Source organism: Mustela putorius, unplaced genomic scaffold (genome assembly GCF_011764305.1).
Source record: "Mustela putorius furo isolate JIRA1106 unplaced genomic scaffold, ASM1176430v1.1 tig00003870_pilon_pilon_pilon, whole genome shotgun sequence".
NCBI classification, from domain to species: Eukaryota; Metazoa; Chordata; class Mammalia; order Carnivora; family Mustelidae; genus Mustela; species Mustela putorius.
In genome coordinates, this window is record NW_025422022.1 from 2,885,760 (window position 1) to 2,904,739 (window position 18,980).

The following is an 18,980-nucleotide window of genomic DNA, read 5'->3' on the forward strand; positions in this document are numbered from 1 at the left end:
TATAATATGTCTTGGTGTGGGTGTCTTTGAGTTCATCTTGTTTGGGACTCTCCGCACCTCCTGGACTTCAATGTTTGTCTCTTTGCCAGCTTAGGGAAATTTTCAGGCATTATTACTTCAAATAAGTTTTCTGTCCTTTTCTTTTTCTCTTCTGCTTCTGGGATCCCTGTAATGCAAATGTTAGTATGCTCAGTGTTGTCTGGAGATCCCTTAAACTACTCTCATTTTTCAAAAAATCCTTTTTTCTTTTTGCTTCTCCAATTGGGTGATTCCCACTACCTTGTCTTCCAGATCACTGATCTGTTCATCTGCTTCATCTAATCTGCTCTATTCTTCCTATGTATTTTGCATTTCAGTGATGGTGTTCTGATTGACTCTTTTTTGTTTTTTTTCTTATCTCTTTGTTGAAGTTCTTCAACACTTTGTTTTTCCGTTCTTCTCCCAAGTTTGGTGACCATCTTCATGATAATTACTTTGAACTTTTTATCTGCTAGATTGCTTATCTTCATTTCATTTCGTTCTTTTTCTGAGTTTTTGTCTTGTTCTTTTGTCGGCAACATGTTCCTCCTGTTCCTCTTTTGCCTGATTCTCTGTTTGTTTCTATGTATTAGATTAATCAATTATATCTCCTTATCTTGAAGGAGTGCTGTTATACAGAAGGTGATCAGAGGGACCTAGCACCACAAAACCCCTGTGGTCAAATGAGCCAGGTGCCATAGGAGTGTCCCCTGTGTGGGCTACATGCATCCTCCTATTGTGGCTGTGTTGTATCTGGTAAGGACTTCCAGATGTGCAGGGCTTTTGAGGTCTGGCTAGGATTGCTGTTGCCTGCTGGTGAATGGGGTTGGCTTTCGGCCCATCTGGCAGTGAGTCCCATCTGTGTGGTGGCAGATAGAGCAGGTCTCTGGTGGGCTTAACTAGAAGACCCAGGTGTGAGAGTTGTTGGTATTGTAGTTTGGGGTTGGCACTCTGGGGTGGGGGAGCTTTGGAGAGGCTTCAGTGCCAGTGGACACTATATGTTAGGTATGGTGGGGCAGGGACCACTTGGAAGGGGCCCTGGTGCTGGCTAAGGGTGCCCATGTGGAGTGTTTGGTTGTGGAGCCGCTTGGAAGGGGTTTTAGTTTGGTGGTTGGTTTGGACAGGGCCAGTCTTCAGGGAAGCACGGGACCGAATGAGTGGTGCAAGCACTATAGATGGAGCATGTCAGGAATGGTGCTTGCCAGCAGCAGGCTGGCTAGAGATGGTAGAAAGGTAAGAAAGACTGCATCTGCCAGCATTTCTGTCCCCAGAGAAGTCACATGACCTAAAATTAGTCAGTGGATCACCTCCATGTATAACCTAGGAACTGTTCAAACTATTGTGTCTGCGCTGGGACTTGAAGTGAGATTCTATGGGTGCCCTTGAAGAGGACGTTTTTATTGCCCTCTGACTGTCCTGGACAGTTAGTTTTCAAAGCCAGACGTCAATGATGCGGGTCTTCGTGGTGCAGGTCCCCCTGGCCTTTGGAGCCCAGTATGGAGCTTGGACATCTCATTCCTCATGAAGGGGCTCTGTGGTTGTGATATCCCTCCCTCTTGGCGGGTACCATGAAGTGTGTTGGTTCTGACTAAATGGTGTCTCTTCCACCCCTCCCGATGTGGCTTTTTCTTTATATCTTTTTATCCTTATATATGTCTTTTGTATTCTTATATCTGAATATATTAGAATACAATTGTGATCTGTTCTGCTAGTGTTCAGTGTGTTTGCAGAGATGGTTGTTTTATATATTAGAATACAATTGTGATCTGTTCTGCTAGTGTTCAGTGTGTTTGCAGAGATGGTTGTTTTATATATTAGAATACAATTGTGATCTGTTCTGCTAGTGTTCAGTTTGTTTGCAGAGATGGTTGTTTTATATGTAGTTGTAGATTTTGCTGTGTCCATGGCAGAAGGTGAGCTCAGGATATTTCTACTGCATCATCTTGATCCCACCTTCTAATTTCAGGTCTTGAAATTAGAAATAGAAAGAACCAGCAGTTGTATCATTTACAGTTTAAAATAAGGAATATGTTTAAAAGTCATGTTTCATGATAAATTCCTAAAAATTGTGATTATGTGTGTGTGTGTATAAAAAATTTATCATTTTAATGGTTTTAAATACACAGTTCAGGGATATTAGTACTTTTATATTGTTGTGTGAGCATCACAACTATCCATTTTCTAGAACTTTTTCATCCAAAACACTATCACCATTGAACAATTACTCCCCATTTTCCCTTTCCTCTGGCCTCTGATAGCCACTATTCCAACCTCTGTCTATATGAATTTGATGATGGATTTTTAAATTCTTTTCCAAAGTCATTGTCCAAACCAATATATAATACTGATATCAATGTGTCTATGGGGATCACCTCTTTTAAAATGACCTTGACCTAACTAAATGCCTAATTGCCATATATTGGAAATGGCAGACACTTCTCACTAAGGACCTAAATCCATCCGATTTAGTCACTGCTCCTAGCCATTACTAACCTTACTTGCTTGCCCTGAAAAAGATCATTTTTCTCATTTATAAAAATAATAACTCTGGAAAATTACTTTTAAATGACAAGTGGTAAAATTGACTTTTTTGCTTATATGTTGCCGTGTACTTGGTATTCCAAACTTTTTACATTAAGAAAGGCAAAAAGAAGCAGGGATTAGTTATTTAAAATTTTTAATATTTTCTAACTTACAATAATACCATTGTGAACACTGGGGTACTATGCAGAATAAGTACATCCATACTTAAGGCTTCAGGGTGGCTTTTTAGTCTTTTAATGAGCAATAAGAGTTTGGGGAGTTTAAACGGATGTGTTACCTTCACCGAATGACTTGCTCCTTGTTTCTGTGGGTATATCACTGTATTCAGAGACGAAGGAACAAAGCAGGATATCCAGCCCCAAGGAGAGGCTTATCATTGGCATATGTGCTTAGAAGAAATTAGTGGAATGGTCATATAAGGGCTGTGCTAAAAGAAACACACAGTTCTTCTGTCATATCCTCAGTGTGAATTAGGGAACATTTCCTGAGGTCAGTGGACACCAAAGGCCACCAACTGTCTTAGCTGGTGCAGGTGGGGAGGAGAGACATACGTGAGATGGGCCATTCCTGGTGGAAGACACCATGAGAATTTAGGTTGATGGGTTGGGAAAACAACTGTAGTTCTAGTCCTTGTAAGTAGTTTCGTTCACTGTAGTCCCTGTGGGGGGGGGGGGGGTTTGGGCTTGTGGGGAGTACTGGGATAGGCCAAGTAGAGTCCAGGTCTTTTGAAGCTTGTTAAAGTTGTGCTTTAGAAGGGTAAGTCCAGGCATAGTGCATAAGCTGTATCAGAGAAGGTCATCATTTTAGATGGAAGGTGGTTAAATGTTATTTAATTATTTTGGAGGAAGAAAATGAGGGTCTGTAAATTATGTTGATTCTGGTAGGGGTGGTTAAGAGGGCCAAAATGGCAGCAGTGCTGGAAGATAGAATTCACAGGCCTTATCAGTGGATTGAATTAAGCAGAGTAGGAAGGTCAAGAGTGATCACAAGGTCCTTAGGTTGTAATGCATATCATACAAAATTCAGAAGTATAGATGCATGTATTAGACAAGCCTCTCTTTTACAACCTCTTATATACTTTCTTATATATGTGTATATATACATAAGCTACATTTATATTTATTTTAAAATGTTAAAAATTACCCTGCACAGTAAGCAATGCCTTGTCTTTTTTATTTAACTGTGTATCTTGGAGATATCTTATGTCAATACAGGTAGAACTGCCTTGTTCTTAATTTACTAAGCTAGTCCCTAATTAATAGAAATGTATTTCCTGTCTTTGGCTCTGACAAATTGTTTAGTGTAATATCTTTGTTCATGCATTATTTTGCACACATTCCAACAAGTATATCTATAGACTGAAATTACTACAAGTGGGATTGCTGAACGAAAGGATATGTGCGTTTTATACTTTGATGATATTGCTGTTGTTTTCCATAGAGTTTTTATCAGCGCTGCTTATTTCTTAGACCCTCATAATAGTATGATATCAAACAGTATAATCTTTCCCAATTTGTAGATTTAAAAAATCTAATTGTCACTTTGATTTGCATTTCTTTCTGAGTGAGATTAAGCATCTTTTTTTTTTTTATAATTTTCAGAAACATTTGTAATTTCTTCTTGGGAAATTTTCTGTCACTAGCTAATTCCCATTTCTCTATTCAGGAGTTGGGCTTTCATGGAGCACTTATAGTAGTTTCTCATAAATAATTCTGGAGTTTTGTTGTGTTTATTGGGATGATACTAAGGCAAAAGATACTTATTCCTATTTTTTTTTTTTAAGAGTTTTTCTTAACTGAAGAGTCCATGTTAAATTTGCCAGATGCCTTTTGAGCATCTGGGGGGCTGATTATATGATTTTTCTCCTTTGGTAGTAGGGTAGATTGGAGGACGGATTTTCTATTTCAATTTATTCTTGTATCCTGTTCATGGCAGGCACCGACCAATCCTTTTGGCCATGGAGTAGTAGTTCAGTGGTGTCTATGTTCTGCTTGTTCATGTAATGTTTGGGATTTTTGCATACAATCCATAGTATCTTATTAATCACTAAAACAGCTTTTCAGAGATCACTGATCAGCTTCTGTGGGTTCAGTTACCCCTCACTCATGTAGACTCATTCATCTTGTTCACCTTAGTGGTGGCATTTCACACCCTTACCAATGTTTTCATCTCATCTCCTTAAAATGCTCTCCTTTCTTAGCTTCTGTGATACTAGGAGCTAAGCCATCCAACTTCCTGATGAATTCTCCTCAGAGCAGAGTCTGTCTGCCCAGAGCCTCCCTCCTTGACTTTCTTTCAAGCCTGACATCAGCACTAATGTGGACCGACTGCTCACACATCACGTGACATGCTCATCTGCTTGTCCCACCATCACTACATGCTGTGTGTGTCAGAGACTCTTGCCTCACTCTCACCCCAAAACCGCTTCTCCACTTGGTACGTTTGCTTCTGTTCCTTCTGACATCTCCCATTTTCATAATGATCCTGGCTGTGGCATGTACCGAGCACCTGCTGTGTGCCAGGCCCTGAGAAGCTGAGTAGCTAGGAGAGAAAATGGGAACAAGGAAGTCAGGCTCCAATGTAGATGTCCTTTTTCTAGAAATGTGATGTAATGGAGAAGAAGACAGTGTTTGAAGAGATGAAGATGTAAAGAAGTTGAGGGAAGCCTGATTTGTTTGGGAGGTGAGGAAGCAGTGAAAGGTGAGAAGCATTGGATGCAAGAATCAGAGAGGCTAATGGGAGCACTGCCTAGGAGGTAACTGATGGGATCAGCTGCCAGAAGAAGAGAGGGATGGAAGGATCCAGAGAGACTCTGGAAGGAGAAACGTTGGGTACAAAAATATGAGCCCTGGGTTAATGAAAAAGGTGGCATTTTGTTCTTGAAGAGAACAGACATTTTAACTTCTCGGAACATTTTTCTTAACGTGTCTATCTGTATTAGCACAACTCTGCTTTCAGCTACTTTTGGTAGACCACTGAAGGCTGTAGAGGGCATGGAGGACCATCAGGGGCTCATCTTAATATGTCATGGATGCTCACAGTTAATCCTTGAATTTAAGGCTCCATCTGCAAGTACATTTTTTTTTTTAAGATTTTATTTATTCATTTGACAGAGGTCACAAGTAGGCAGAGAGGCAGGCAGAGAGAGAGAAAAGGAAGCAGGCTCCTTGCTGAGCAGAGAGCCCGATGTGGGGCTTGATCCCAGGACCCTGGGATCATGACCTGAGCCGAAGGCAGAGGCTTTAACCCACTGAGCCACCCAGGCGCCCCTGCAAGTACATTTCTTGTTGTTCAGGGAAGACTGCTTTTTTGTTTCCTCTCAGCAGTTTGGTTATCAGGAGTATTGGGGCAGGTAGAGAAGGAATTACTCTCTCCCAATGCCACTCAAAGCATTTAGGCCATGTGAGCATCTCTCTCCTAGCAATAGTAGCTGTGTATGGGGGGGGCAGTGAGCCACTGTGTACCCGGTGAGCTGCTCCCCCAGCCCTCCTGATGGAGGATGTCCTCCCCCAGCCCTCTGCAGAAGTTCTCACAGTCTCAGAACACTGCTCCTTTTCACCAGCTTTGTCACTCCGGTCGTTTGCCCTGATTGTTAGAAAAGTTTGTATACAGGAAATATGGTTCTTATATTTTCTTCTCTCCTCTCGGTTCCTGTTCTCCCCCACCTGCCTCAGCCATATCTGTCCCTCCTTTTGCATGATAGTATTTCAAATACTATGGTAGCTAGCCTTGTATCTCTTCTTCTCCAGGGTAATCTTGTCGCTGTTGTTCTTTTTCCGCTAAATACTTGATTTCCAGGGGTGCCTGGGTGGCTCAGTGGGTTAAGCCTCTGCCTTCGGCTCAGGACATGATCTCAGGGTCCTGGGATCGAGCTCCATATCGGGCTCTCTGCTTCACCGGGAGCCTGCTTCCTCCTCTCTCTCTGCCTGCCTCTCTGCCTACCTGTGATCTCTGTCAAATAAATAAATAAAATCTTTAAAAAAAAATACTTGATTTCCAGATACTTTATATTCTCCTAGATAACCTGTAATTTCTGTAAGCTTGCATTAGTACATTTTAAAAGAGAAATTGGGTTAATTATTGCCAATGAGGGTACACTACTACCTTTTCTTTTGCTTATAAATAGAATTATAATCTGATTTACTGTCTATGTTCACTTATATACAATGCTTTTCATGAAGGTATTTAAAAGTTTATAGTTCTATTCAGAATGTAAAGTGCTTTTTCTCTACCTATGGTCCTGCCTTCTGTCACTCTGCATATGGAAAATAAGCATATGTGTATGAGTGTATGTGTACATATTATATGCATACACACATATAATAGTGTGTACAAAAGTATATAAAAATAGTATATATAATGGGACGCCTGGGTGGCTCAGTCGGTTAAGCGGCTGCCTTCAGCTCAGGTCATGATCCCAGCGTCCTGGGATCGAGTCCCACATTGGGCTCCTTGCTAAGCAGGGAGCCTGCTTCTCCCTCTGCCTCTGCTGCCGCTCTGCCTGCCTGTGCTCACTCGCGCGCTCTCTCTCTCTCTGACAAATAAATAAAATCTTAAAAAATATATATAAAAAATTAAAAAATAGTATATATAATTATATTTATAGTATATAACATACATAATTATACAGTTCATAAACTATATAATGATGTATAAAGCATATGTGTGTGTGTGTCTATGAGAGAGAGTGTGAGAGTGAGAGAGAGAATAGTCTCTACATGTTAAATAATTTCCAGATTAATTCTGGTACTGCTTGAGAATCTTTCAGAGTCATAGGCCCCTCTTGGGTCCCTTTGCCCCTGTGAACCCTGAGTAGGGAAAGCTGAATCTTTCAGCTAACGGGTCTTTCAGACCTAACGGGGAAGAAAGGCTGTGCTTGTGGTCTCTGGGTCTGCCTTTGTACCTTGTCTCTGTGGAGAGCTGCTTGGTAAGCTCTGGCAAGAAGGTGTCTTTGCATAAAGAACCTGACAGATTCTGTTTCTGAAATCAGCCTGCCCTGGACATGATGTAAGCCAACGGATGGGGACATTCAGTTTTCTATTCCTCTGTGCTTTTCCCACCTTCTAGCCATCCTTCCTTGTGACAAAGAATCTTCTAGAGTGGACCTGTACTCTGTCACTGCTGTTTCCTTCTTTGGAGGACTTTTATAGTATGCCACAAATTCTGTGTCAGAAAAAGCTCTGTTTGTATGAATGTTTAGATGGAAACCTTTTGTAGAAAACACATCATTGGTACAGATGGGGAATTCTTCAAGACAAGAAGCTTACCCCAGTTCATGTGCTTCCAGTCCCCTTTCTCAGTAGGTGCTTCATAGCCACACTTTTGGAAATTGTAAATCTATTTACTCTTCTGAAGGCAGGGGATAGGGAAGAGTAGCAACGTGGCCACAGAGCCCTCCACTTATTAGAATGTGGGACTTCTAATATGTGACCCCATTGTGGGTATCTGTTTGGTTCTCCTATAATATTTTCTTTCTTCCCAGTCTTTTCTTGTTTTGTTCTCAGAACCCTTCTTATAATTATCAGGGAGTATCACCACATCCAAGATGTTTTTTCTCCTTGCTCGTTGGCAATGTCATAGTTTTGACTGGGTGACAAACATTTTCTCCTCCGAGTTTTGCTTTTCCATCTGTGCTGAGCCCAGTGATTGTCATATCTTGTCCAACCATCTGTCCTGAAATTTTGCTATCTTCTTTTGATGTTTCTAGTCAATAGTTTGGAGCCATTTCTTATGGTACCTTATTGTTGGCTTATTGAGGGCCAGGTTGACCTTCTGTATTGTGCTCCGAACTCTTCTCACCAATTACATTTGCCGACAGTACAGAATTTGATGACAGCCATTCTAAGACACAGCATGACCTGTGGTTTTGAATATATGTAGCCTGATTCTCCCATTTGTGATGTCGATGGGGGGCACTGTTGCAGGTGCTGGCCATCTGTAGGCATGGGGGTCGGCTAGACAAAAGTCCTTGCTCTGGTATAACTTATGTTCTCTTCCATGGAGTTTAAGAACATACTCTTAAAAGATAGAGGAAGAAAAATTTCACTCTATTGGCTTTTAATACACAAGTGAGAGAAAATAGCACTGGTTAGTCTGTGCCATTGCTTGACTGCCTCTGGATGGGGGATAGGAAAGAATAAATGAAACAAGATGGGATCAGGAGGGAGACAAACCATAAGAGACTCTTAATCTCACAAAACAAACTCAGGTGGCTGGGGGAAAGTGGGTAGGGAGAAGGTGGTAGGGTTATGGACATTGGTGAGGGTATGTGCTATGGTGAATGCTGTGAAGTATGTAAATCTGGCGATTCACATACCTGTACCCCTGGGGCTAATAATACATTGTATGTTTATAAAAAATAAAGAAATTAAAAAAAAAAACAAAAAAAACCCCCACAGTTGATGCTTGAACAACATTGATTTGAAGAGCACGTATAATCCATTTATGCATGCATTTCTTATAGTATTTTAAATGTATTTTTTCTATCTTATGATTTTCTTAACATTTTTTCTTTAGCTTTATTATAAGACTACAGTATATATAACATACAAAATATGTGATAATCAGCTGTTATCGGTAAGGCTTCCAATCAGTAATAGACTATTAGTAGTTAAGTTTTGGGGAAGTCAAAAATTATATGTGGGGGCGCCTGGGTGGCTCAGTGGGTTAAGCCGCTGCCTTCGGCTCAGGTCATGATCTCGGGGTCCTGGGATCGAGTCCCGCATCGGGCTCTCTGCTCGGCAGGGAGCCTGCTTCCTCCTCTTTCTCTCTGCCTGCCTCTCTGCCTCCTTGTGATCTCTCTCTGTCAAATGAATGAATAAAATCTTTGAAAAAAAAAATTATATGTGGATTTTCGACTATGGGGGGGCAATCCCCTAACCCCAGTGTTGTTCAAGGGTCAACGATAATGGTTTTCTTTTCCTAAATTTTTAATTTTTAAAAAATTTTTATTGACATATAATTTATGTTTTGTGAGATTGAGAGTCTCTTATGGTTTGTCTCCCTCCCGATCCCATCTTGTTTCATTTATTCTTTTCCTACCCCCCAAGCCCCCAATGTTGCCTCTCAACTCCCTCATATCAGGGAGATCATATGATAATTATCTTTCTCTGATTGACTTATTTCAGTCAGCATAATACCCTCTAGTTCCATCCACATCATCACAAATGGCAAGATTTATTTTCTTTTGATGGCTACATAGTATTCCATTGTATATGTATATACCAGTTCTTCTTTCTTCTTCTTCTTTTTAAAGATTTATTTATTTATTTATTTGACAGAGATCACAAGCAGGCTGAGAGGCAGGCAGAGAGGAAGGGAAGCAGGCTTCCCGCTGAGCAGAGAGCCCGACGCGGGGCTCAATCCCAGGACCCCAGGATCCCGACCTGACCTGAAGGCAGAGGCTTTAACCCAGTGAGCCACCCAGGCGCCCCTATACCAGTTCTTCTTTATTCATTCATCTATTGATGTACATCTAGGTTCTTTGCATAGTTTGGCTATTGTGGACATTACTGCTATAAACATTCGAGTGTACATGCCCCTTTGGGTCACTACATTTGTATCTTTAGAGTAAATACCTAGTAGTGCAATTGCTGGGTCGTAGGGTAGCTCTATTTTCAATGTTTTGAGGAACATCCATGCTGTTTTCCAGAGTGGTTGCACCAGTTTGCTTTCCCACCAAAAGTGTAGGAAGGTTCCCCTTTCTCCGCATCCTTGCCCGCATCTGTCATTTCCTGACTTGTTAATTTTAGCCATTCTGACTGGTGTGAGGTGGTATCTCACTGTGGTTTTGATTTGTATTTCCCTGATGCCGAGTGATGTGGAGCACTTTTTCATGTGTCTGTTGGCCATGTGGATGTCTTCTTTGCAGAAATGTCTGTTCATGTCCTCTGCCCATTTCTTGATTGGATTATTTGTTCTTTGGGTGTTGAGTTTGATAAGTTCTTTATAGATTTTGGATACTAGCCCTGTATCTGATATGTCATTTGCAAATATCTTCTCCCATTCTGTCAGTTGTCTTTTGGTTTTGTTGACTGTTTCCTTTGCTGTGCAAAAGCTTTGGATCTTGATGAAGTCCCAGTAGTTTATTTTTACCCTTGCTTCCCTTGCCTTTGGCGATGTTTCTAGGAAGAAATTGCTGTGGCGGAGGTCAAAGAGGTTGCTGCCTGTGTTCTCCTCAAGGATTTCGATGGATTCCTCTCTCACATTGAGGTCCTTCATCCATTTTGAGTCTATTTTCGTGTGTGGTATAAGGAAATGGTCCTGTTTCATTTTTCTGCATGTGGCTTTCCAATTTTCCCAACACCATTTGTTGAAGAGACTGTCTTCTTGCCATTGGACATTCTTTCCTGCTTTGTCAAAGATTAGTTGATGATAGAGTTGAGGGTCTATATCTGGGCTATATCTGATGCCCATTAGCATGGTAAATTCTTTTCCACCCCCTCACTTTAAATCTGGAGGTGTCTTTGGGTTTACAATGAGTTTCTTGTAGGCAACATATAGATGGGTTTTGTTTTTTTATCCATTCTGATACCCTGTGTCTTTTGATTGGGGCATTTAGCCTGTTTATTTTCGGGGTAACTATTGAAAGATATGAATTTAGTTCCATTATATTGCCTATAAGGTGACTTATTGTATATTGTCTCTGTTCCTTTCTGGTCTCTACTTTTAGGCTCTCTCTTTGCTTAGAGTACCCATTTTCAGTATTTCCTGGAGGGATGGTTTGGTGTTTACAAATTCTTTTAGTTTTTTTTTTTTTTGGTCCTGGAAGCTTTTTATCTCTCCTTCTATTTTTAATGATAGCCTAGTTGGATATAATATTCTTGGCTGCATATTTTTCTAATTTAATGCTCTTAATATATCATGCCAGTTCTTTCTAGCCTGCCAGGTTTCTGTGGATAAACTACTACCAATCTAATATTTTTACCATTGTATATTACAGACTTGTTGTCCCGGGCTGCTTTCAAGACTTTCTCTTTCTCACTAAGACTTTTAAGTTTTATGATTAGATGACGGAGTGTGCAACTGTTTTTATTGATTTTGAGGTGGATTCTTTGTGCCTCCTGGTTTTTGATGCTTGATCCCTTTGCCATATTAGGGAAATTCTCTATTATCAGTTGCTCTAATATACCTTCTGCCCTCTCTCTTTCTTCTTCTGGAATTCCAACTATTCTAATATTATTTTGTCTTATGGTATTACTTATCTCTCAGATTGTTTCATCGTGGTCCAGTAGTTGTTTTTCTCTCTTTTGCTTAGCTTCTTTATTCTCTGTCATTTGGTCTTCTGTATCTCGAATTCTCTCTCTGCCTCATTTATGCTAAGCAGTAAGAGCCTCCATTTTTGACTGTACCTCATTAATAGCTTTTTAAAATTTCAGCTTGGTTAGATTTTAGTTCTTTTATTTCTCCAGGAAGGGCTTTTATTTCTCCAGATAGGGTTTCTCTCATACCTTCCATGCCTTTTCTGAGCCCAGCTAGCACCTTGAGAATTGTCATTCTGAGCTCTAGATCTGACATATTGCCAATGTCCATATTGATTAGGACCCTAGCCTTCAGAACTGCCTCTGGTTCTTTTTTTTTGTGGTGAGTTTTTCTGTCTTGTCATTTTATCCAGATAAGAATATATGTATGAGAGACTAAAGTACTAAAAGGGTGGCAAAGACCCCAGAAAAGTGTATGCTTATCAAATCAGAAGTGATCCCAAATTGGGAGGAGAAGAAAAAGGGTAAAAATAAATTTAAAAAATTAAAATATATAAATTAAAAAAATATATATTAGGCTGGCGAATAGAATAGAGCCAGCCACTTGATTTTGGGTGTATTTTGGTCCTTTAGAAGAAACTACCTCCCAAAATTTTAAAGAAAGAAAAACATACATATAGAAAAATAAGGGTAAAAACTATGAAGGGATGGAATATGAGTGCAAAGCAGAAAATTTAAAAGAAATCTAAAAACAGAATTGATAAAATAAGTTGGTTGGAAAAAGTAAGAAGAAAGTGGAGAGAATTTGCTCTGGCTGGAGACTAGAACAAAGCCCTGTGCTAGATTTATGTTATATTTTGATCTATTAGAAGAAATTGTATCCCAAAATTTTTTAGAACAAGAACCCTTTATGCATACAAATAATAAAGTTAGATACATGAATGATAAAACATGACTATAAAAATGAAGGTTTAAAAAGATTTTTTTTAAGAAAGGTATTGTTAAGATAAACTACTTAAAAAATGTTAAAAGAGAAAAGAAGAAAAGTTAGAAAAACTTGAATAAGAAAAAAATAAAATTAAAAAAATTTAATTAACTTTGCAAGACTAAGGAATCATGTAGAGCAAGCCATGAATTCCATGCTTTGCTTTCCCTTCCTCTTGAATTCCACTGCTTTCCCTGATCAGTGAGCTTGGTGTTGGCTGGATGTTCTTGCTGATCTTCTGGAGGAAGGGCCTGTTGTACTGATTCTCAGATGTCTTTGCCGGAGGCAGAATTGCGCTGTCCTTGCCAGGGGCCGGGCTAAGTAGTCTGCTTGGGTCCGCTCCTGGGAGTTTTGTTCCCTGAATGCTTATCCATAGAGCTCTGGAGGATGGGAATGAAAATGGTGGCCTCCTAATCTCCTCCTCCTCCTGGAGGACCCAAGAGCTCAGGGTTTAACTCCTCAGTGTACCCTTAGAGAAAATTGGTCACTTACTCCTGTCTCCCTGGTCTCCAGCTGTGCCTTGAGCTCACCTGGCCTGTGACCGAGCGTTTCTGTCTCTGGCACACTGTGTCATTTGGAGTCTCCAAACCCAGCAGATTCTTGCCCGCAGCTCTTCTGGCAGAGGAAGGTGGGTGTTCTTGAATCTGCCACTTATGGGGTCTCTGTTTAAAGAGCAGTGGCCTGAATGTGCCGCGGATCACAGTTTAAGGTAACCCCAAGCTGAGAGCTCAGTCATAGGCTCTGTCTTTATAGTTGGCTTCTCCACTTTGATACCTGTGAGCTCTGCTACACTCAGACACCCTGAATGCTTCTGTGACCCCACAGGACCTGAGACCACACTGTCCCCATGAGGGCTTCACTCCCGCTTAGCCTCTGGAGCGATGTCCCTCAAAGGAATAGACTTCTAAGTCTTTGGATTTTGTGGTCTGCTGCTCCACTGGTTGCCCAGAACCAGCCCCTCCCTCCGCGGTCTATCTTCCTGTTGCTTTGGATTCGCTTCTCTGTATGTCCTACTTTTCAGAAAGTGGTTGATCTACTGTTTCTAGAATTGCTGCTCTTATTCTCTTCGATGGCCTGTTGCGTTTGTTGGTGTTCAGAATGGTTTGAAAACTACCTAGCTGAGCTCCTGTGATCTTATGTCATCTCAGTCTGCTACTCCTCTGCCATCTTGACTCTCTCTGAGGACTTTGGATTTTTTTTTTTTTTTTTTGATAAGTTTTAAGTAGAAGAGTGACCTTATATCACTTGTACTTTAGATCATTTTGACAGGAGCCTAGAGTGCTGGTCAGAGCCACATGTATTGATGGGAGGTAGAGCACTGCACTTGTAAGGCCTGAAATAGCAGTAGTGGGGGATATGGGGGAGAAGGAGACACAAATCCTGGAGATTTAGAGTTTAGACACAGTAGGGTCTCACAGTTGTTTTTATAGCAGGAATAAAGGGGAAGGACTAAAGGATGCCTTCCATTTTTCTGGATTGAGTAATTAGGTGGTTGGTAGTATTCCCCCGTATAGAAATGCACAAGCCAGTATTAGATTTTGGATGTATTGAGTTTACGGTACCTGGGCAATGCCCAGGTGAAATCCCACATGTGTGAACTGGAGCTCATGAGGGAGACTGGCAGTGGAATGCAGAGATCTGACAGACCTTGGCATAATTGAAGTCAGTGATATTCAAAAATAGATGGAACCAAGGAAGGAAAGAAGAAGAAAATAGGGCCAACGATGGGGTTGGTGACCGATAAAGGATGATTGGAGGATGTGGGTCCTTGTAGGAGACTTAGGAAAAGTGTTCAAAGAGGTAGGAGGAAGGTTAGGAGAAAGGGGAAAAATTGAGAGAAGGCACACACTTTGGAAGAGGATATGACCAATAGTGCCAAATGCTACAGATTCTTCAAATAAGATAAGCACTGAAAAGTGGCCATTGGATTGAGTATACGGCAGAGCATTGGTGACATTACTGAAGATAGTTCCAATGGACAGAGAACCTGGAGTTCATTGGGTTGAGAAAATGAAGATGAGGCAGGTTCAATATTTAAGCCCTGGTGCCTTCTTGAGAAATAAAGAGATAAGAGAAGGGCAGAAGAGACTGTAGCCAAAAAAAAAGTTGTGGGTACTTTCTGCCTGGAATAAATTTGACCATTTTCGTATGTTGAAATAAATACAACATAATGCTTTGGCCTAGGTGAGAAGAAAGCTCCTTTTGAAGTAGGATACAAGTGAGAAAGATGGCTGCCAATGAAGTGAAGTTTAAGTGTATGCTAGTATGCTAGGAGGAGGTGAGAACTGGTCATTCTGTACCTCCCCATAAAGAAAGATATGTTATTTAAAACTAAGAGTGAGCCATGTGATTTTTATGGTGAAGAAACTAGTTTTACTGCATAGAAACTTGGGTGATTTATAAGTCTTTAAGCCCCAGTGGAGGAAAAGTTATTACTTAATAATATCATGGACATTCACTTTTATTTAAAGAATCCTGCTAGAAGACAAATTGGAAAGTCCATGTGTTTTTTTTTTTTTTTTTTTTGGTCTACCAGGGGGTTGACTCAAATTATATTCCTGTCATTGGCATTTTGGAGCTTGAGGACAATAGAACTGTTACAACATGAATTTTTAGAGCCCATTTTGACCATAGTGAAGTGACTGTGGAGACTGAAGGTCAAGAGTATGATTGATTGGGTGATTACAATTCTTTTTAAAACAAATTAGAGGTGGCAGGTTTGCCACGGGTAAAAAGTACTGCAAGGAAATGAATCTCATCAGCATTTAAAACTTCTTGGATCATCAATAAAGAGTATAATGTTCAAAATATAGACACCCCCCCCAACACACAGAGGAATGACTTGCATTAGGAATTCCCGTGTGTGATATTTTACAATGTAGTGTCTAGCCTTATTTTTCTGTTAAATCATGCAGGTACTGAATTGGCTATATTTTTTAATTTTTACTTTAGGGACTTGTACTCTAAATGTTGAATACACTTATCCCCTCAATTTATTTATTTCCTGTATGTGTCTTTATATTTGGGGTCTTCTGGATTATTGGATTTGTGCTTAGTTGTGTGTGTTTGGGATTCCTGGTTTAGAAGGAGGCAGGAAGGAAGCAAGGACCAGTGTTAGGAAGGGAAGTCCAGAGAAGGGGAATGAAAAATGGAGAAAGAGATGTGTGGGTGTCTTTTGTCTTGGAGTAGGGTGAGATGGTGGTTTTGGAGACCTAATTTTTCTCGGGAAACAAATATGTGTCAGACACCAAGCTGTGCATTTTCATGTATATTACATGTTCACAGTAATCCTGGCAAGGCAGATATTGAAATTATTTGTAGTTTCAAAGAAAAAAATGAAAGAAGTTAAGAAGATATAGGAAAAGAAGTTTTTTAAAAAAAGATTTTATTTGTTTTTTTATTAGAGAGAGAGAGAAAGAGAGAATATATGCAAGTGGGTGAGGCAGAGGGAGAGACTCTCAAGGAGGCTGTTCTGAGCACGGAGCCCAATGCAGTGCTTAATCTCATGAACCTGAGATCATGACCTGAGCCAAAACCAAGAGTTGCTTGCTCAACTGACTGAGCCACCCAGGTGCCCCTAGAAAAGAAGTGGTCTTTCTTTCTTTCTTTCTTTCTTTCTTTCTTTCTTTCTTCAAAGAAAAGAGCTTTTAAAAGTAAAAAAAAAAAAATAGTGATGATGATGACGACGGTGGTTGAACATTGCTTCAGTGGTTTTATTCTGATATTTTGGGGAGAGAATGTAGCCTTTGGCTGAGTCACAGAGGTTAATGTTGGCTATTAAGCTGGTTATATGGGAGCTAGTTGGACTCTCTACTTTTGTGTATGCTTGGAAATTTTCATACTTATAGATTTTTTTAAATGATGAAGCCAGGACGTAAAAATAGTCTGTTTTGTGATAAAATGTGAAAGAATATTTACGAATAGCAGGGAGAATTTCCTTTTTTCTTCTATCAGATGTACACAGTATTATTAGCCTAGAAGCCCAGAGTCAAAATTCCTAACAAACCAGTTAGGAAATGAAGACAATAAAATTATATTTTTTAAAACATGGTCATCTCAGTTTTATGTGTGAAGACTGCAGAAATTAGATGGATTCTTTATCGGATTGCAGTGGAAGTTTTGTCCCAAGGAAGGAACATTTATTCTAGAAGGAAGGCCTGAGCTGGAACTGTCTCATTGAGGAAGGTATACAGCTCCAAGGGGGAGGATTGGAATCTCGTCAGTGAGCATCTGTTTCTGTAGAACACAGTAATGGGGACTGGAGGGAGCTACAAAGGCAGGAAAATAAAATAGTAGCTAATATTTATGGAGGGCTTACTCTGTGCTGGGCACTCTCTAAACACTACATATATTTCATCCTTACTACATCTCTAGAAGGTAGGGACTATTCTTTCTTATTTATTTTTTTTTTTTTTTTATTGTGGCAAAATGTACGAGACATAAAAATGACTATCTTAACCATTTTTTAAGTGTACAGGTCAGTGGCATTTAGTCCATCCCCATCGTTGTGTAATCCATCACCACCATCCTTCTCAGAAATTTTTCATCTTCCCAGACTGAAACTCAGCACCCATTAAACCCTAACTCCCTCTTCCTACTCCCACTCTGTCCCAAGTCCCTCACAACCACCCTTCTCCTTTTGGTCTCTATCATTTTGACTGTTCTAGGGATCACATATAAGTGGAATCAGACAGCGTGTGTCGTTTTGTGACTGGCTTAATTTGCTCAGTGTAATGTAATCAAGGTTCTTCCATTGTAACGTGTGTCAGAAGTTCCTTCCTTATTAAGGCCGAACTATATTCCATTGTATGAACGTACCACATTTTGTCCAACTGTCTATGTACTATTGGGTGGCTTCCCTGTTTTGGCTGTTGTAAATATGCTGCTACAAACATGGTTGTGAAATATGTTTGAGATCTTGCTTTCAGTTCTTTTGAGTATAGCCTCCAAAGTAAATTGCTGGCTCATATGGTAATTCTCTGTTTAATATTTGTAGGAACTGCCGTACTGTCTTCTACAGCAGCTTTACCATCTTACATTTCTGTCCGCAGTGCACCAGGGTTCCAATTTCTCCAGACAGGAGGTAGGTACGGTTCTTGTTTTAGTATTACAGAGGAGGAAGAGAGGCGCAGGGAGGTCAAATGGGCCCACACAGCTGACATGTACAGCCTGCATCTGATCCCTATCGTCCGACTCAGAACCTCTGATGTCCGGGAAAGATGAGGCCCGGAGAAGATTAAAGACCCGATTGAGGGCACTATAACTAATGTAGTATTGGGGTCTGGGTTCAGACCCAGGCAGCTTGCCTTCAGAGTTCATATTGTTAAACACTGTTAGATTTAGTGGTTGTTTTTTCTTTCTTTCGTTCTTTTTTTCTTTTTGATAAAAACGTTCTTTAAAAAAATTCAACGTTTTTTTAGAAAGATCCTAATTTTTGAATACTTCTATATGGTTTTCCCTCCCATTCTAAATTTATGCTTTCAACTGTTCTGTTGTTTAAAATATTATCCTAGGAAATGTGTGCAGTATGTTCGATTTTCTCTTTATTCAGATTTCTTGGGTAAAATTTGCCTTTAAATGTTTTGAATAAGCATGAATTGACTCTGGTAGAATTTTTTACACATCCTCACTCTACCTAACCAGAAGTTTGCTGTCAAATAAAACCAAGCAAAATGATCTCAAGCTGAATTTAAATTGGGGGAAACGTGGAGGGTATCAGTGGTAAACATTGAGGACGTTTTAAAAATTCCGGTAGAGGGAGTTTTCTGGCTCTGTCAACAGAGGATCAATAGCTAGGAAATGTCCTTATGTCCAAAACATTGCGCCTTATGTTTTAAATGTGTGTTTTGTTAAGAAGGTGTGCATTCTCCCTGAGTAGTCACCAGGGGGCTTTGTGGCATTCTGAAAACAGTACCCTTCCTTTGTGCGGCCGGCTCAGCTTGGCCTCTGTGTGGGTTCATGTCCCAGCCTGTCTCTAGAGCCTCTCGTACCACTGCCAGGGAGGCACCCTGTGAAAATACAGACCCAGGGGCCTCTTGGACCCTGCTCATCCAGGCAGACCCTCTGGGTGGGCAACTCCTATACTGCCCTTTAAGCCTGGGGGTGTTAGGGGGGCACTGGGTATGCATGGCCTCAAGCGCCTCCCCAGCTGGGTGTGGGTTTTAGACAAAGACTCCTGTCCCATTGTATCAGGAGTCCACAGTCAGCTGAAATGACCTTTCTGATCTGTAAGA

At 40.5% G+C, this 18,980-nt stretch overlaps 1 protein-coding gene across 11 annotated transcripts in view; it reads left to right on the forward strand.

Moving 5' to 3' along the window:
- FARS2 (phenylalanyl-tRNA synthetase 2, mitochondrial) overlaps positions 1-18,980 on the forward strand; it is a 529,842-nt gene that overhangs the window by 39,656 nt on the left and 471,206 nt on the right. For 9 of the 11 annotated variants that reach the window (XM_045066960.1, XM_045066961.1, XM_013056788.2 and 6 more), the window contains one exon: positions 17,744-17,830. The exons of the other annotated variants lie outside the window; for them this stretch is intronic. The gene's annotated coding sequence lies outside the window, so the exon portion shown is untranslated. The remainder of the gene's footprint in view (positions 1-17,743; positions 17,831-18,980) is intronic. 11 annotated transcript variants of the gene reach the window in all.